A 19526-nucleotide genomic window follows, 5' to 3' on the forward strand; every position below is an offset into this window, starting at 1 on the left:
TTCTCTGTCAAAGATGATTAAAATTTTTTGCTGCATATAGTAGTCTGGGCAAGTATTTGTGGTATCTCACTGTCTGCATGACATCTGTCCAGGCCCTTGTTGCTTTCATAATCTCTGTTGAGAAATCAGGTGTGATTCTGATGGGTTTGCCTTTTTATGTTACTTGACATTTTCCCCTTGCTGCTTTAAATATTTTCCTTTGTTCTATGTTGGCAGTCAAGGGGTCTCTTCCCTTGTGAAGGGAGCTGCTTGTTTGGCTTGCTTAAAAAATTAGATTCCTCTGAACTCTGCCACTTAGGATCCGGGGTTCAGTAGGAGTCCTCTGACTATTTGGTCTCTTTAGAGAGATCAACGGAAGAGTAGAGCCATGGCTTGGAGGCCACATTGCTATATCTGCAAGAGTGCAGGGTGCTTGAATTTTGTGACACCCAAACTCAGGTGATTTCTGTTCCCATTGGGTGAGGGCTGGTTCTGATCCTCCTAACTGGACAGAGAAGCCCCCAAGTCAGTGTCATCAGTCTGTTGTTGACTAACCTGTTTCATTGAGCCAATCCTTTGTTCTCCATGGAAGCTGGAACTCCCTCCAGTGTTCAGAAGATTACAGCATGCTCAGCGGTTATAACTCCTGAACCTGGGGTATGTCCTGTGGCAATGGGGTTGGGGGGGTTGGTGCTCCTGGTTTGTTCCCTTCAGACTGTTTCACAGTCTCTAATTCTTTGCTCTCTAGGCATGGTGCAAACTGGGTGCCACCATTTTGGAATCCCTCTGCTCCTTCTTTAAAAATAGGTAGATGACACTAATGAGCAGAAATATAAAGGATGGATGTACTTTTTGACTTTGACAAATGCAAAAAGAGTAAAACCCATGTGGCCTGAGTGTGGGCTCTTGTAGGGTTGGAAATACAGATGTTAGCTCTGTCATTCTAACAGGTGGTCTGCAAATATGCTGGCAAATGCATTGCATCTTCAGACTTTCTTGGAACTATTGAAGTATGGTCTAAGACATCCTGATTGTTTGTGGAGAATGCAAGCACTTGTAGGTGGAGTAGGAAACCACAAAGGTCAGTGGTGTTAGGGGGAATAAAGATTCCAGGCTTTCTTTGTGTGTTGTGTTTCTCAATCCACAAACTCTCTAATATCTTCTTGGCTACTAAAAGCTATGCTGTTCATAGTTGATCAGTCACAATAGCACCGATGTTATTGTGTAACTGTTTTTGTTTTGTTTCTTACTTTTGAGTTCCCTTTCCTCTCTGAAGGTACCTCCACTCTTATGAACCTCCTAAGAGTAGATAGAAGAGAAAAAAGGATAACTGGAAAAGGGAGTGAAGTAGTCCTTAGACTATTCCATGCCAATTGGGAGTCAATGTCCTTGGGGGGCAAGTCTGATCTTTGCCATCAGGATATCTAATTTCTTCTCCTCACTTTGCACGCAACTACTTCACAAAACCCAACAAACAACATCAGACAGCACCCAACCACCAAATAGCAAAACAACAACCTTGCTGTCAAGTCTAGGATTTCTATAACCTTGGAAAAGTTCCCAGTATTCCCAGAAACTATCTGCAGCTGACAAAACCTTGGCCCTACTAGAGCACAAGGTACATCATAGCCACCTGATGTGAGGCAGCTCCATATGCCCATAATAGGGATTAAATGAAAACACATTGCTATAAAATTTCTTTTTCTTAAGAAACCAAACTTATACAATTCTCACTACAATCCTTGCTTGGTGGTGGTTTCTGTGCTTTGCCACCTTTGTGCTCTGTTAATACTTCCTTCCTCAGGTAACTCTTTGTATGTAATTCACTTTTGTCCATTTACTGTAAGACATAGCCATGCCTTCCTCTGTTTGCAGTTAGCTTTCTTGTTTAGCTTTCTTAGGGATTTCCCCTTTGTGGTTCCCTTCCCCTCTTTGAGAAGTTTTCCTGAGGGGCTGAACCTTTGCTGTGCTATGCTTGGATGGGGGAGGATTCACCTGCAGGTCTCCAGGGGGAGTTTCAGGGTCTGTTTAAAAAGAATCTGTATCCTCTTTACCCAGCAGATACAAACCTTCTCATCACCATCCATTTCAGTCTTGTCCTGCTTCTTTAAGGATGTGATCTTGGGAGCCCCAAAAATCCCACTTCATATTCCATGCTTAATTGTTCTGAAACCCAATCCTGGTGGACTCAGTCTCTTGAGGGTTTGCTTACATGACCTTCAAGATTCAGATTTGATAGCCTTTCTGTCCATCCCCTCTGTTCCAAGTCATGTATGGCCCCCATCATACCCAGGCAGGATCTCTCTCCCCTAAGGAAAGGAGATTCTTGGCATATTTGTGTCTCTTTCTTTTGTCACCTAGCTGGTGATCCTCAAGAATTTCCTTCTATTACACTGACTGCTCTGAGTGTGGAGACCGTATCTGAAGGCAAAGAGTTCTCTAGGATGTTCTCCTGCCTGTAGTTTTTTTTTTCAGATTTTTTGTGTGTGTTTTTCTTCTTCTTTTTTTTATTAATTTATTCTTGTTACATCTCAATCTTTATCCCATCCCTTGTATCCTCCCATTCCCCCCCCCCCATTTTCCCATTATTCCCCTCCCCTATGACTGTTCCTGAGGGGGATTACCTCCCCCTATATATTCTCATAGGGTATCAAGTCTCTTCTTGGCTACCTGCTGTCCTTCCTCTGAGTGCCACCAGGTCTCCCTCTCCAGGGGACATGGTCAAATGTGAGGCACCAGAGTACATGAGAAAGTCGTATCACACTCTCCACTCAACTGTGGAGAATATTCTGATCATTGGCTAGATCTGGGAAGGGGTTTAAAGTTTACCTCCTGTATTGTCCTTGGCTGGTGCCTTAGTTTGAGCGGGACCCCTGGGCCCAAATCTGCCTATCATATTGTTCTACTTGTAGATTTCTAGGACCCTCTGGATCCTTTTATTTTGCTATTCTCCCATGCGTCTCTCATTTAGAGTCCCAATAGGATGCCTTCCCCTCTGTCCCAGTTTCCTGGTAAGTGAAGGCTTTCGTGGGACATGCCCCTTGGGCTAGTATGCAGATATAAGTGAGTATATACCATTTGAGTCTTTCTGCTTCTGGGTTAACTCACTCATTATGATCATTTCTAGCTCAATCCATTTGTCCACAAATTTCGGGAATTCCTTGTTTTTAATAGCTGAGTAGTATTCCATAGTGTATATGTACCACAGTTTCTTTATCCACTCTTCTACTGAGGGACACTTAGGCTGTTTCCACGTTCTGGCTATTATGAATAAGGCTGCTATGAAGAAGGTTGAGCAAATTTTCTTGTTGTGTGCTGGAGCATCTTCTGGGTATATTCCAAGGAGTGAGATAGCATTTTTCTGAGATAGCACCAGATAGATTTCCAAAGTGGCTGTACTAGTTTGCATTCCCACCAGCAATGAAGGAGTGTTCCTCTCTCCCCACATCCTCGCCAGCATGTGGTGTCACTTGAGTTTTTGATCTTAGCCATTCTGATGGGTGTAAGATGGAATCTCAGAGTTGTTTTGATTTGCATTTCCCTGGTGACTAAGGAGGTTGAGCATTTCTTTAGGTGTTTCTCAGCCATTTCATACTCCTCTGTTGAGAATTCTCTGTTTAGTTCCAAGGCCCATTTCTCAATTGGGTGATTTGGTTTGGTGGTGTTTAATTTCTTGAATTCTTTATATATTTTGGATATTAGACCTTTGTCAGATGTAGGGTTGGTGAAGACTTTTTCCCAGTCTGTAGGCTGTCCCTGCCTGTAGTTTTAACAAGTTCTCCTACACTCATATTCTGTTCTCTGATGTCTGTTGTGGGTTGGTTTTCACCAATACCCCAAAACCTGTACATTCATGGTAAATACCACAGGGCAGCATTTTATGGCTGAAAACCTCAGTCAGCAATGGACTCTCACCATAAAATTAGCAAAGGTAAAGGAGAAAATTTGTTTGGTAAGGGTTACCATTTTCATATCAAGGCATTGCCTCAGCAGTTCTGGAATGAATAGGATTCTCATTCTAAAGAAAATGTGTTTCAACAGCTAAGCAAAACAGCTAAATTTAAGGGACCTATTAAACTAACATTTAGAGAATCTTGAATAATTCTTGCCGAATTCTTCTTAGACTTACAGGGAGATGCGTTTGATTATCCCATGCCTGTAAGTTCTTAGTTATGGAGGGAGAGGCAGGGGGATTGCTCTACATTTGGATAGCCTGACTTATGGGAGGTCCTGGTAAAATCAAGATCCAGAGTGAGACCCTTTCTCAAATAAACTAACTAAATCACTAACTAACTACCAAAAACCATCCAGGAAAGAAAACATCATATGACTTTCCCAAATTATTGACATTTCCTAATCATACCTGATAATAAGCAATTTGGAAAGGACCCATGTAATGTGCTCTTATTATATTTTATTCTTTAACCAATATACTTTCTTTGTGAGAATTTCTTATATTAGAGCTATATTTACACCATTTCCATCCTTGAACTGCTGGAGTATACTGTCCCAAATCTTTCATAAATTCATAACCTCTTCTTCAACTAGAGTTGTTACCCAAGCAGGATGGTCTGCACCATCAAGAAGACACACATTCTCAAGGACGTGTGCTTAGAAGCTCTCTGAATGAATTTCTTATTGCACCAATATGTATAGGTGTAGGGCTGACCATGTGGGCTTGAATGAGTCATCTTTGCAAAGAATTGACTATGCTTCTCTCAGCAGCCACAGATAGTCTGTATCTCTTTATGTAGCGTCAGGTTCTTTGACATTTCTCTCATCAACATTTGGCATATTGACCCGTGTGGTCATAATATAAGTCGTGTTTACACAACTGTATTGTTGAAATTTCATGTGCACAGGATCCCAGTCTTGTATAGACGGTGCCAGTTTCCTGCTCTCATCCTGATCTCCTGGCTCTTACAATCTGCCCACCAACTTTGCTGTGATTTTTCCCTAAGCCTTGACTATAAGGGATTCTGTGGGAGTATGGTGTGATGTATTTTGATGCTAATTACTGCTTGCTGTCTCTGTGACACACTTTTGACCAATAAAAGTCCATCACCTGGGCAGGGCCAATGAGATGTGTATGGCTAGGGTTCCTGGGATTAGAGATAGAGATAGAGATAGAGATAGAGATAGAGATAGAGATAGAGATAGAGATAGAGATAGAGATAGAGATAGAATCTGGGGAAGAAGAAGGATGGGAGGAGAGGAGGACCAAAGGAGTAGAGAGAAGAAGAAGGCTGCCATGGTTTGGATGGAGGAGAAGCAGATGGCTGATTTGGATGGAGATTTGGCCCAGATGAAGATCATTATCAAGTATTCGGGACTATAGATAGGAGGTAGCTTGATAGACATTATTAGAGCCAGATGGCATGGGATTGGTGTAGGGATCCCATTCCTGCCCCATTATGGGAAGTAGTTTAGAGGTTTGACATTTGCCCTGCCTGAGGTTAACTAAGGCTATTTTAAAATATAACAGGTGTCTGTGTCTTGATTGATTGCTAGTGGGTTATACTGACATAGTAAGTATTGGATTCATAATAAACAATTATTAGTCCTTACTGATTAATTTATCAACAGGTTCCAATGTCCAGGTACCAGTTGAAATACTGTTGTTGTAGATGCTGTTTGTACTTCTTCAATTATGTCAGTACATGTCCTCCATGAAGCTCTTTTCTTAGCCACACAGATCTGAGAATAAGCTCTTGGGTGTCATCTTCCTGTCCACTAACACACACCCAGCATAGCCTCATGGCTGATGTCAAGTATTTTCCAACAAGAATTGAAGCAAATGTTGCCCTGCTTCTTGAAGAGTCTGTTACAAACTGAAGAAACAAACACCTGGACTCAGAGCTGGGGATATTGTTTGATGCATTCATGTCTTTCGTTTTCACAGCATTAAACATGGAATGTCAGCCAGGTTAAACACAAGCCCTGTGCTCTGAAGCAACCTACTTTCCCTTCTCTCCCCTTCTTCTCACACCCGAAGACAGTGGTAGGTTGTTCAGAATAAATCACAATCACCACAGATAGGTTTTATCTAGCATATGGCACATGTAGACTGTACAAACCTATATCCTTGAAAATTGTCTAGTTATCCTAAGAATAATTTAATTGCTAAAGCTGCCTAGGGTAAAACTGCTCTCTGGACACTTAGACCAGCTTTAAATTCCTATGTTAAACTGGTCTCTGAACCAGCCACATATCCCACACAGAGGAGCATACCTGTCTTGTGAGGAAGGTGCTATATCTCCCCTCTCCTCCTGATCTTCTGGGTTGTCTTTTATTGCCTTGCTTTATTCTGAATAAAATTGCCTCTCTCTATTGTTGCAGAGGAGTTAGTCATGTGGCTTTTCATAGTAACCTTTTGTACTTGCTCAGAGTTTCACCTGATACTTATACATTACTCCCAGCAATCCTTTCTTCAGTTTATTGCTTATCTTTGTTCTAGAAAGAAAACCATGTTGATGGATAGTATGATGTCATCTCAGCCTTTCTTCAATGAGCCCAACATAAAGCTCTGTCCACTGTGGGTGTGGGCCTCAGTAGGGTAAATTATACAAATATGTGCATCTGCAGGCACAGATGAGAAAAAGTTTGACACAAACATGGCCTCCTGTAAGATATTTCTTTTACATCACTACAGCTTTACAAATCTAGATATCATATTTCCTGAGTACATGTAATATTTTAGTTTTCCTGAGGGCCTAAGTTGTGTATATATATATATATATATAAACATACTAGAAATTATACAACCAGCATGAAGTATTTCAGAGGCATTCATTCTCATTCACAAAAATGTCAAGTGTAAGGAACACATTCTAACACACAGAGTGAGAGACCTTGGAACACTCAGTCTGAAATGGATGTCTCCATCTTATCCTTCCTCTTGGGGTTCAGGCTACCTGAAGTAAAGGAGGCTGAAAGAGTGTAAGAGCCAGAGGGAGTGAGTGACACCAGGAGAGCAAGGCCCTCTAAATCAATATGAGCAAAACCCATATGAACTCAGAGAGAGCATGAAACGTACACATGGCTAGTTTAAAAAAATTAACTACATTATTAGTATTATTAGTAGGCCCAGCTAGCAATCAATTAAGACACAGACACTTGTTATATTTTAAAATAGCCTTATTTAACCTGGGACAGGGCAGATATCAATCTTTTAAACTGCCTCTCATAGTGAGGCAGGCATGGGATCCCTGTCTCAATCCCATGCCATCTGCTTCCAATAACTTCTGTCAACCTACTTCCCATCCATAATCCCAATTTCTTTTTTTTTTTATTAATTTATTCTTGTTACATCTCAATGTTTATCCCATCCCTTGTATCCTCCCATTCCTCCCCCCCCCATTTTCCCATTATTCCCCTCCCCTATGACTGTTCTTGAGGGGAATTACGTCCCCCTATATATTCTCATAGGGTATCAAGTCTCTTCTTGGCTACTTGCTGTCCTTCCTCTGAGTGCCACCAGGTCTCCCCCTCCAGGGGACATGGTCAAATGTGAGGCACCAGAGTATGTGAGAAAGTCGTATCACACTCTCCACTCAACTGTGGAGAATATTCTGACCATTGGCTAGATCTGGGAAGGGGTTTAAAGTTTACCTCCTGTATTGTCCTTGGCTGGTGCCTTAGTTTGAGCGGGACCCCTGGGCCCAAATCTGCCTATCATATTGTTCTACTTGTAGATTTCTAGGACCCTCTGGATCCTTTTATTTTGCTGTTCTCCCATGCGTCTCTCATTTAGAGTCCCAATAGGATGCCTTCCCCTCTGTCCCAGTTTCCTGGTAAGTGAAGGCTTTCGTGGGACATGCCCCTTGGGCTAGTATGCAGATATAAGTGAGTATATACCATTTGATTCTTTCTGCTTCTGGGTTAACTCACTCATTATGATCATTTCTAGCTCAATCGATTTATCCACAAATTTCGGGAATTCCTTGTTTTTAATAGCTCAGTAGTATTCCATAGTGTATATGTACCACAGTTTCTTTATCCACTCTTCTACTGAGGGACACTTAGGCTGTTTCCATGTTCTGGCTATTATGAATAAGGCTGCTATGAACATGGTTGAGCAAATTTTCTTGTTGTGTGCTGGAGCATCTTCTGGGTATATTCCAAGGAGTGGAATAGCTGGGTCTTGAGGAAGCCCTATTCCCATTTTTCTGAGATAGCACCAGATAGATTTCCAAAGTGGCTGTACTAGTTTGCATTCCCACCAGCAATGAAGGAGTGTTCCTCTCTCCCCACATCCTCGCCAGCATGTGGTGTCGCTTGAATTTTTGATCTTAGCCATTCTGATGGGTGTAAGATGGAATCTCAGAGTTGTTTTGATTTGCATTTCCCTGATGACTAAGGAGGTTGAGCATTTCTTTAAGTGTTTCTCAGCCATTTGATACTCCTCTGTTGAGAATTCTCTGTTTAGTTCCAAGCCCCATTTCTCAATTGGGTTATTCGGTTTGGTGGTGTTTAATTTCTTGAGTTCTTTATATATTTTGGATATTAGACCTTTGTCAGATGTAGGGTTGGTGAAGATTTTTTCCCAGTCTGTAGGCTGTCGCTTTGTTCTCTTGACAGTGTCTCCTGCCTTACAGAAGCTTCTCAGCCTCATGAGGTCCCATTTATTAATGGTTGACATTAAGGCCTGGGCCGTTGGTGTTCTGTTCAGGAAGTTGTCTCCTGTGCCAATATGTTCCAGGCTCTTTCCCACTTTTTCTTCTAAGTGAGTTAGTGTCTCTGGTTTTATGTTGAGGTCTTTAATCCACTTGGATTTGAGTTTCGTGCAAGGTGACAAATATGGGTCCAGTTGCATTTTTTTACACATAGACCTCCAGTTAGACCAGCACCATTTGTTGAAGATGCTATCCTTTTTCCATTGAATGGATTTGGCTTCTTTGTCAAAAATCAAGTGACCATATGTGTGTGGATTCATATCTGGGTCTTCGATTCGATTCCACTGATCAACCAGCCTGTTGCTGTGCCAGTACCATGCTGTTTTAAGTACTATTGCTTTATAGTACAGTTTGAGATCAGGTATGGAGATTCCTCCGGAGCATCTTTTATTGTACAAGATTGTTTTAGCTATTCTGGGTTTTTTGTTTTTCCATATGAAGTTCAGAATTGAACTTTCAATGTCTTTAAAAAATTGTGTAGTTATTTTGATAGGGATTGCATTGAATCTGTAGATTGCTTTTGGTAGGATGGCCATTTTTACTATGTTAATTCTCCCGATCCATGAGCAAGGAAGATCACGCCATCTTCTCAGGTCATCTTCAATCTCTTTCTTCAGAGTTTTGAAATATTTTTCATACAAGTCCTTCACTTGCTTAGTTAGGGTAACTCCTAGATATTTTATATTGCTTGTGGCTAATGTGAAGGGTGTGGTTTTCCTAATTTCTTCCTCTGTAAGCTTGTCATTTGTGTATAGGAAGGCTACAGACTTTTTAAAGTTAATATTGTATCCAGCCAATTTGCTGAAGGTGTTTATCAGCTTTAGGAGTTCTCTGGTGGAGTTTTGAGGGTCACTTATGTACACTATCATATCATCTGCAAAGAGGGATAATTTGACTTCCTCCTTTCCCATTTGGATACCCTTGATCTCCTTTTTTTGTCTTATTGCTCTGGCTAGAACTTCGAGTACTATATTGAAGAGATATGGAGAGAGTGGGCAGCCTTGCCTCGTTCCCGATTTGAGAGGAATTTCCTTGAGTATCTCACCATTTACTTTGATTTTGGCTATTGGCTTGCTGTATATAGCCTTTATTATGTTGAGGAAAGTGCCTTGTATCCCCGATCTCTCTAAAACTTTAAACATGAATGGGTGTTGAATTTTATCAAATGCTTTCTCTGCATCCAAGGAGATGATCATGTGGTTTTTTATTTTCAGTTTGTTTATTTGATGGATTACATTGATGGATTTCCGTATATTAAACCATCCCTGCATGCCTGGAATGAAGCCTACTTGGTCATGATGAATGATATCTTTGATGTGCTCCTGTATTCGTTTTGCAAGTATTTTATTTAGTATTTTTGCATCTATGTTCATAAGAGAAATTGGTCTGAAATTCTCTTTCTTTGTTGAGTCTTTGTGAGGTTTAGGTATCAATGAGACTATGGCCTCATAGAATGAATTTGGTAATTTTCCATCCATTTCTATCTTTTGGAGTAGCTTGAAGAGTATCAGTATTAGCTCGCCCTTAAAGGTCTGGTAGAATTCTGCACTGAAACCATCTGGCCCTGGGCTTTTTTTGGTTGGGAGACCATCGATGATTGCTTCTATTTCTGTAGGGGAAATGGGACTATTTAACTTGTTTATCTGTTCTTCATTCAACTTTGGCAAGTGAACTTGATCAAGAATATCGTCCATTTCCCTTAGATTTTCAAATTTTGTGGCGTATATGCCTTCAAAGTAGGATCTTATGATTCTTTGAATTTCTTCAGTGTCTGTTGTTATGTCTCCCTTTTCATTTCTGATTTTGTTGATTTCAATACTGTCTCTCTGCCTTTTAGTTAGTTTGGCTAATGGTCTGTCTATCTTGTTGATTTTCTCAAAGAACCAGCTTTTGGTTTTGTTGATTCTTTGGACTGTTTTCTTAGTTTCTAATTTGTTAATTTCAGCCCTGAGTTTGATAATTTCCAGGCGTCTACTCCTCTTGGGTGTTTCTGCTTCTTTTTTTTCTAGGGCTTCCAGTTGTGTTGTTAAGATGCTTATGTGCGATGTTTCCAATTTCTTTTTAAAGGCACTTAGTGCTATGAATTTTCCTCTTAGCACTGCTTTCAATGTATCCCACAAATTTGGGTATGTTGTTTCTTCATTTTCATTGAATTTCAGAAACTCCTTGATTTCTTTCTTTATTTCTTCCCTGACCCAGGTGTCATTTAGCAGAGAGTTGTTTAGTTTCCACAAACGTGTAGGCTTTTTGTTATTTCTGTTGTTGTTGAATTGCAGCCTAAGAGCATGGTGATCTGATAGAATACAAGGTATTATTTCAATCCTCTTGTATCTGTTGAGGCTTGCTTTGTGACCTACGATGTGATCAATTTTGGAGAAGGTTCCATGGGGTGCAGAGAAGAAGGTGTATTCTTTCTTGTTTGGGTGAAAGGTTCTATAGATATCTGTTAGATCCATTTGACCCATGGCATTGGTTAATGATGTTATTTCTCGGCTTAGTTTCTGTTTCAATGACTTATCCTTCAGTGAGAGTGGGGTGTAGAAGTCTCCCACTATTATTGTGTGGGGATCGATGTGTGGTTTAAGCTTTTTTAGGAGATCTTTTACATATGTGGGTGCCCTTGTATTGGGAGCATAGATGTTCAGAATTGTGATGTCATCTTGGTTGACTTTACCTTTGATGAGTATGAAGTGTCCTTCCTCATCCCTTTTGATTAATTTTGGTTGAAAGTCTATTTTGTTCGATACTAAAATGGCTACACCTGCTTGCTTCTTGTGACCATTTGCTTGGAATATTTTTTTCCAACCTTTTACCCTGAGGTAATGCCTTTCATTATGGGTGAGATGTGTTTCTTGGATGCAGAAGAATGTTGGGTCTTGATTATGTACCCATTCAGTTAGTCTGTGTCTTTTTATTGGAGAATTGAGGCCATTGATGTTGAGAGATATTAATGACCAGTGACTGTTAAGAGTCTTAATTTTGATGTTGTTTCCAGTCGAGCGTTTGTGTAGTTGTGTTTTTGCCATGGGATAGTTATCTATTTCCTGGGTAGTTTTGGTTGTAGCTTGACCCTTTGGGATGGAGTTTTCCTTCTAGTACCTTCTGTAAAGCTGGGTTTGTGGATAGGTACTGTTTGAATTTGTTTTTGTCATGGAATATTTTGTTTTCTCCATCAATGGTTATTGATAATTTTGCTGGGTAAAGTAGTCTGGCCTGGCATCTGTGTTCTCTTAGGGTTTGCAGGATCTCTGTCCAGGCCCTTCTGGCTTTTATGGTCTCTGCTGGGAAGTCAGGTGTAATTCTGATAGGTTTACCATTAAATGTTATTTGGCCCTTTTCCCTTGCAGCTTTTAATATTTTTTCTTTGTTCTGCATGTTTTGTGTTTTGATTATTATGTGGCGGGCAGTTTTTCTTTTCTGGTCAATTCTATTTGGTGTTCTGTAGGCCTCTTGTATGTTTATAGGCATCTCTTTCTTTAGATTGGGGAAATTTTCTTCTATGATTTTGTTGAGAATAGTTTCTGGGCCCTGGAGTCTGATGTCTTCTCTTTCTTCAATGCCTATTATCCGCAAATTGCTTCTTTTCATGGTGTCCTTAATTTCTTGGATGTTTTGTGTCAGGAGTTTTCCAGATTTGGCATTTTCTTTAATGGTTGATTCAATATCTGTGATTGTATCTTCTAGCCCTGAGATTCGTTCTTCCATCTCTTGGATTCTGTTAGAAAAGCTCACCTCTGTGTTGCTCGCCTTCTTCTCTGAGGTCTCACGTTCTCGTTTTTCTTCTGTCTGTGTGTTTATCATTGAATCCATTTTCATTTTCAGATCTTGAACTGATTTTTTGATTTCTTTCATCTGATTTTTTGTATATTCCTGAGTTTCTTCCATTGCCTCTTTATAGGTCTTCAGAGCTTGAACCGTTTTACTTATTTCTTTCATCTGGTTGTTTGCATTTTCCTGCAATTTTTCCAGTTCCACTCTATGTGCTTCTTTTATGTCTCTCACCTGTTTGTCTGCGTCTTCCTGCATTTGATTACGAATTTTATTTGTTTCCTCCATTATCATCCTCATTACTAAGGATTTGAGGTCATTTTCTTGTATTTCCGTTGTATTTGAGTTCTCTGGGTGGTTTTCTTTGGGATAGCTGGAAACTGGAGACGCCATGTTGTTTTGGGGTTTTTTGCGTATGCTTTTTCTTTGTCCTTTAGACATCTTGCCGTCTTTGTTTTTGTTGGGTAGCTTCCAGAGTTGAATGGAGGGTGTCTGACGATAGATTCACTTGTTTTCTTATGATTTCCCTAGGCTGCGAGCTCAAAGCTTCACTGGTGTGGATGTTAGAAGGTTAGCCCTGTTGTTCTGGTCTCTCACAGCCAGTGATCCTCAGTCCCCCTCTGCTGTGGATCCTGCAATTGTTCTGGGTCTCTGAATGAGCGTTGGGTCAGGCCAAGGTATCCACAGCCTTCTGTGTTCCCTGCCAAGTCCAGCCAGGAGCACTGGGACCGAACCACGGGCAGAACTCAGCTAGATTCTCAGGGCCTGAACTGTCTGCCAAGCTCAGCTAGGGATTTTGGGCCCAAAATGCACACAGGGTCCAGCCAGAATTTTTGGGCTGGGACTACGCACCAAGCTCCGCTAGGGCCTTTTGGCCCAAAGTGCGTGCTGTGGTCAGTTATTGACTCAGGGCCCGAACTGACCACCAATCTCAGCCAGGAATTCTGGATTCAAACTGCACACTGTGTCCAACCAGAGTCTTAGAGCTGGTGGAACCGAGAGCTCTGTCCAGCCTGTGCCACAGCAGGAGAACTGCGGCTGCTCTGAGTTAGGGCCAGTGGTGGAACAAGTGCTCCGCCCGGACTGTGTCACCACAGGGGAGCTGCCGCTGAGCTGAGGTGGTGCCTAGGATGGAACTGAGCACGTCACCAAGCCTGCGCCACAGCAGGAGAACTGTGGCTGCTCTGAGTTAGCGCCAGTGGTGGAACAAGTGCTCCGCCCAGACTGTGTCCCCGCAGGGGAGCTGCTGCTGAGCTGAGGTGGTGCCTAGGATGGAACCGAGCACGTCACCAAGCCTGCGCCACAGCAGGAGAACTGCGGCTGCTCTGAGTTAGCGCCTGTGGTGAAACCAAGTGCTCTGCCCAGACTGTGTCACCGCAGGGGAGCTGCCGCTGAGCTGAGGTGCTGCCTAGTGTGGAGCAGCGTGCTCAAGTAAGCCTGTGCCACAGCAGGGGAGCTATGGCCATGCTGAGTTAGTGCCTCAGGCAGAATTGTTTGCTGGGCCGGGCCAATACCCGGGACTCTGGGGCCGAACTGTCCGCCGAGTCCAGTCTGGGTCCAAAGGCTCCACGCGACCCAAATCCTGCCCCGAATCCCCTCTCCCGCAGCAATTCCCACCAGCCACCACACCAATCGCCTCCACCGGAAGGCTATGAGCTGCAAACCTCAGCCGCCGCTGCTGGTGCCGCTGGTGCTGCCGCCTCTTCCGCTGCCGCTCCGATCAGAGAAAAACCACGCTCCTCCCGTGTGCAGGGGCACGCAGGTCCTCCGCACCCTGGTCCCTCCGAACCGTGGAGCACTCCTGCTGCCGTGATGTTCGGACCTCGGTGTTCCTGGCTCAGAAATCTGTGCAATTCCCTGAATTGTTCACTGGAGCCTCCAAACGCGGTCCACACTGCTCGCCGCCATCTTGGATCCCCCAATTTCTTGCTAATGTTCTTCATCTGGGTCAGATTTTCCATCCATGCCAGCCATGTGCTTCTCCTCTATCTAACCCATGGCAGCCTTCCTCTCTTCCCGTCAGGTCTCTCTCCTTTCTCCTCATGCCGTTCTCTCTTTTCTTCTTCCCAGGATTCCTTTCTCTCTAAGCCCCACCTATCTCCTTTGCCCTTCCCAGGTGGGATGACTTTTTAAGAAAAAGGTGGGTCGCACAGATGGCAAGCAGTAATTAGCATAAAAATACATCAGACCATCCCCCAACACATGGTCTACACAGGTCGACCTCAGGTTATCAGCCTTTACACTTTAGTGTTTTTATGGGATCCCTGAATGGCTGAATGAATGGATCTCTTTTCTTGTGCTTTTTTCTTCTGGAGTGTGTCTTGTCCAACTTTGATGATACAGTATTTCTTTTACCTTATTGTGTTTTATTTTGTTATACTTTAATATTATCTCTTAGCAGTCATTTCTAATGAGAGATACAATGGGGGTGGATCTGCATGGGAGGGAAAGTAGGGAGGAACTAGGAGTAGAGAGAAGGGAACCTATATATCTAGTGTGAACTTAATCTATTTTCAATCATAGGTAAAAAAAATTTTAAAGAGACAACAGACTGAATTGTTGAGCACCATTTATTTTGACGCTCTTTGTCATGTCATTTAACTCTACTTATTGTCTTTAGCCAAAACAACCTTTCACTTTGACACATTCTCCTCCATGGGAAAAAATGTTTCCATCAGAAATATTAGAAGGAAACTTTATGGACTTCAGAGGTATTTGTAACTCAGTTCCAGTTAGTCCCATCCTTGTGACTGGCTCCATACCCCCAGGATTCTCATTGTTTCCAGCAGAACTTTCATTTTCCTTATCTCCAGGGTCAGAAAGCACTAGAGTGTGGGTGTGTGGTTGCACTGTTACTTTTATGTACATATATTTAAGGATGAACATTCAGATATGGTTAAGCAATTGGTGTGGACCTTCCTGGGGAAGGCTTTTCTCCCTGGTCTCAGCATTCCTTAGATTCCCCTAGTTCTATGTTATTTTTTTTTTAAACTAAAACAGTTGACAATTGTATTTTCACATTTCACAACGTAAGTGAAAGCTTTCCTTTTTAATGCCACTTCTCACCTCTAGAAATATTTTGTTAGAAAGTAGGTATGTTCTTGTCATGCAGCTAGAAAATGCTCAGGCTCAGCACCATGATCTCCTGGTGAAACAGAATAAGAAATTCAAAACTGATAAAGGGACTTTCTGCTCTTAACTTTCTGGCAGATAATGCCAGGCTGAGTGGGCCACTTCATAGGGAGAACAGGAGGTCTCACCATTTCAGACTAAGACATGGTGGGCATGTAGCCTTCCGTGGGTGGCCTCATAATAGGAGCAACATCACACAGGTAACCAATGAGGAGAAGGGTCCATCATTTGCATAATGGTAGGGACCCCCTGTGGGGTACAGGCATTATTCTAGGACTAGTGGGACCAGGGAGACTGGGGGAGGTGAGATGATGGTCCCTGCAGGAGGAAGAGCAAAGAATGGAGCTGGAGGTGTCTTTCCTTTTGCAATGCAGTGGTTGTTTTGTCAGTAAGGCTCTGGGCCTGCTCCTCCTTCCATTTCAGGTAGTAGTCTTTCACATTCTCTTTGTGTTTCCTACTGCTGCTGTGTGTCTTCTTCACAGTTGGAGAATCATGGGTAAGATACATATCACAGTAATCACAGTAACACTTAGGCATGTTGCTCTACAGGCCATTATCTACCCAGTTCCTCCTCTAGTTTTTTAATTATTTAATTAATTTATTCAGATTACAACTAAATTGTTATCCCATCTCTTGTATCCTCCTGTTCCTCCCTCCCTCCTGTTTTAACTCTAGTCCCCTCCCCTATGTCTATTACCCAGGGGAACCTCCTCCCATACTTTATGGTCATAGGCTATCAAGTCTCATCTTGGTAGCATGCTTATTCTTTCTTTGAGTGCCAGCAGGCCTCACCACCAAGGAGAGGTCATCAAATATGGGGCACCAGAGTTCATGTCAGAGTCAGCCCCTGCTCTGCACATAACTGTGGAGAATGTCTTGTCCATTGGCTAGATCAGAGTAGGGGTTCAATATTTACTACTTGTATTGTCTTTGGTTAATGCAATAGTTTGAGCAGACCCCCCTGAGGCTTGATCCACCCATCACCATGTTGTTCTTGTAGGTTTCTAAGTGTGCCCGTGGTCTGGGTCCCAATACAGCTGGTCTGAAACACAGTAGTAGTGTGAAAGGGACAAGACAGAAGCCTACCTATGATGAGGGCTTACACTTTTATTGTTTTTCTACAGTTTCTGGTTTGATTTCTTTCTGAGACAGGGCATTCTCTCATAATGGCCCTTGCTTTCCTGGAACTCACTCTGTAGACCAGACTGGCCCAGATCTCAGAGATCCACTTGATTCTGCCTCCAGATTTCTGGATTTAAAGGCAAGCAGCACTATGCCTGACCCCAGTATATGCTGTTTGAAATGGAGTGTTAGGGACAGTCTCACTGAGAAGGTTCTTCCAGAGCAGAGAGCTGAAGACAGAGAGGGATGAAGTGAAAAGGTATCTAGAGGAATATTATGAACAGGAGGAATTATAAGAAGGGAGGAATGAGTATGGAAGTTAGGAAATTTTCAGGGTCTGTGATAGGGCATCTATCTCTTCTCTGTGTGAGTGTGTGTGTGTTGGAAGTGAGAACTTAAAGAAGGAGTTAAAGACAATGCTGTTTTGAAGTATTGTTACAAAAGATATCAGTCTCCCTACATTAAGAAATGGTGATCTGTGGCCACCACTTGAAGGAAATCTGTCAAGGGTTTTGTCCTGGAACAGGTAATCAAATAAAAGGTAACTGGGCTAAAAGCAATATTCCAAACACAGACACCACACCCTTTGCTTGCTGTTGTGTGCGCACCAGAAACAAAACCAAAAGAATACAAAAACAGCACAAAAAGCAGTTAGAATTAAGCTGTGCATTGCTGAAACCATCAGGGGCTCCCTCTGAGGTGTGTGACCATGTTTTCGTAGGTGATCCAGGACAGTGGACAGCATGAGCTGTTTTGAATAGAGCCTTTGTATTCCTGACATGTGTTTTCTTTTCCTCTGGAAGGATGGAAGAAGAGCAGCAGCCAGCGAATTGAAGATCACTTCAGAAGAAAATAAAGATAGTTGAATTCAAGAGAAAGAAATGTGTCAGGTTTCTGCTACCTCATGAAACTGACAGGAAAAGAAACCCTGTCCCCCACAAGGTGCAGATGAGGAGATGTTCAAATGTGAATGCAGCTACTGCCAAAGGTGTGTGGTGAACACATAAAGGGTCCCTGTGGGGACCAGAGGGATGGAAGCAACCTTTCATTTGTCCCCCTGTGAAAAGCCAAGACTGGATCTTAGTAACTTGACACTCAACCTTCATACCCCCCCCACCCTTGTCTTGTGCCAGAAAGGATATAGAAAATAGAGAACAGAATTCAGGGACTTCAGAAGAGTAAATGTCTGTTTCAATGGTTTCTCTGCGAAAGGACAGAATGTCTCTGGGGTTGTTATCCTTGTGTGGAGGAAGATTCAAACCTACAAATGTAGCCGGTTTTTCGTTAGTAGTTTTGGCACCTTCCCTGAGGCATTCTGGGAAGAGATGTTCCTTTCCAAGGACGACCAGATAGCAGATGCTTCTATACTCCCCATGCTGCTGTTCCCATGGGGTTAGCTACCATTTCCCCCTCCCCAGATTGCAGATATTCCTCCCTTACCTTGTTGCCAATAAAGTTAGAACATCTGTGTAGAGTTTCTGCCTTGCTCACTTCAAAACCACTTCCATTGTATTTTATTGACTGACACTCAGAAGGAGCACTAGGACAGAGGGAGGTGTGTGTGTGTGTGTGTGTGTGTGTGTGTGTGTGTGTGTCTGTGTGTGTGTGTTTCTCTGTATGTGTCTTTCCTGTCTGTGTGTGAAATTTTATTCAAGAGCATCATATTTCAGAAGACTTTGAATGTATACAACATTCTTCATCTAGTTGGTCCCCCTGATAAATTACCTTACACTTTACACAACTATAATACATTGAAAGCAGGGCTTGGCACTGGTATCATGGGTGTGTAGAGCTCTCTGTCACTGTACCATATTTGTAAATTCAAGTACCACCACTGTAATCAAGTTTCTTATCCAGTCCATAAGAAAACTCTTACTCAGGCTAGTGTTTCTGGGTGACACCCTGTAGCATGCTTAAACCGAGGCAACAACTGGATTGTTCATTATTTATTTCCATTACCATTTTGTTTCTTGAATGTCATATAAAATGTTTGAGGCTATCCTTTTCTAGTCATCGCCATGCCCTTAATTCTACATATGTGATTATGTGTGTCAAAATTCTACTTTTTGGGAAATGCAGGTGTGGGCAGATTGCTTGCCCATGTGAGTGGGGCCTTAGGTTTGATTCCAAGCACCATAACTTAGAGTGGGGAAAGATGAAATCTCTATTCTTGCTCCTTTTCATTGCTGTGTGCCATACCATGGTTTAGGTGTGCCATAAGTTCTTTGTCCTCTCTCCAGTTGGACATTTTGTTTTCCAGATTTTGGCTACCTAGTATAAATACATCTGCCATGAACAACGGAATGAAGGGGTTTGTGGTAACATATGTTTTCATTGGGAAGAAAACTGAAAAGTACAATCTCTGGGTGATAATGGAAGTATAGACTTTCTTTCAACAACCATCTACCGCACTGGTAAACATCAGGGGTCCAATGTGGCCTCTATATGAACTGTGGGATATAGAACATGAATTGTGGGAACAACAATACATGCTATATATATGCAATATGCAAATGTTGTGTTAGCCAAATAAAAACACTGTCCTCCTTTCCTCCAATAAGGGCCGTATGTGGTATACAGTAGAATTTTAGTTAGAAGATTAGGAGTTTTAAAAAAGGAAAGGTTTGAGGTAGATATACAGAGCAGTTGTATACAATTTACCTGGCATGGAAAGGGTCCTGAGCTAGCTCTCCATCAAGACAAAGAAGATGATTTTTGAGTTTATTGCTGTTGCGTGCATGCTTTTATTGCATACTTTCCCCCCTTGGTTTCTGATTCCTCTCTGTCTTTTGGCCTGAATGGCCTGGGTTTCTGGTGACTCATGAGTCTTTAGGTATATGAGGGTGACTC

At 42.3% G+C, this 19526-nt stretch overlaps 1 pseudogene; it reads left to right on the forward strand.

The window, feature by feature from the left end:
* The first annotated feature begins 17480 nt into the window (after positions 1-17480).
* LOC127184783 (protein FAM156A/FAM156B-like) lies at positions 17481-17949 on the forward strand (annotated as a pseudogene).
* The last annotated feature ends 1577 nt before the right edge of the window (positions 17950-19526 follow it).

Source organism: Acomys russatus, chromosome X (genome assembly GCF_903995435.1).
Source record: "Acomys russatus chromosome X, mAcoRus1.1, whole genome shotgun sequence".
Lineage (NCBI taxonomy): Eukaryota > Metazoa > Chordata > Mammalia > Rodentia > Muridae > Acomys > Acomys russatus.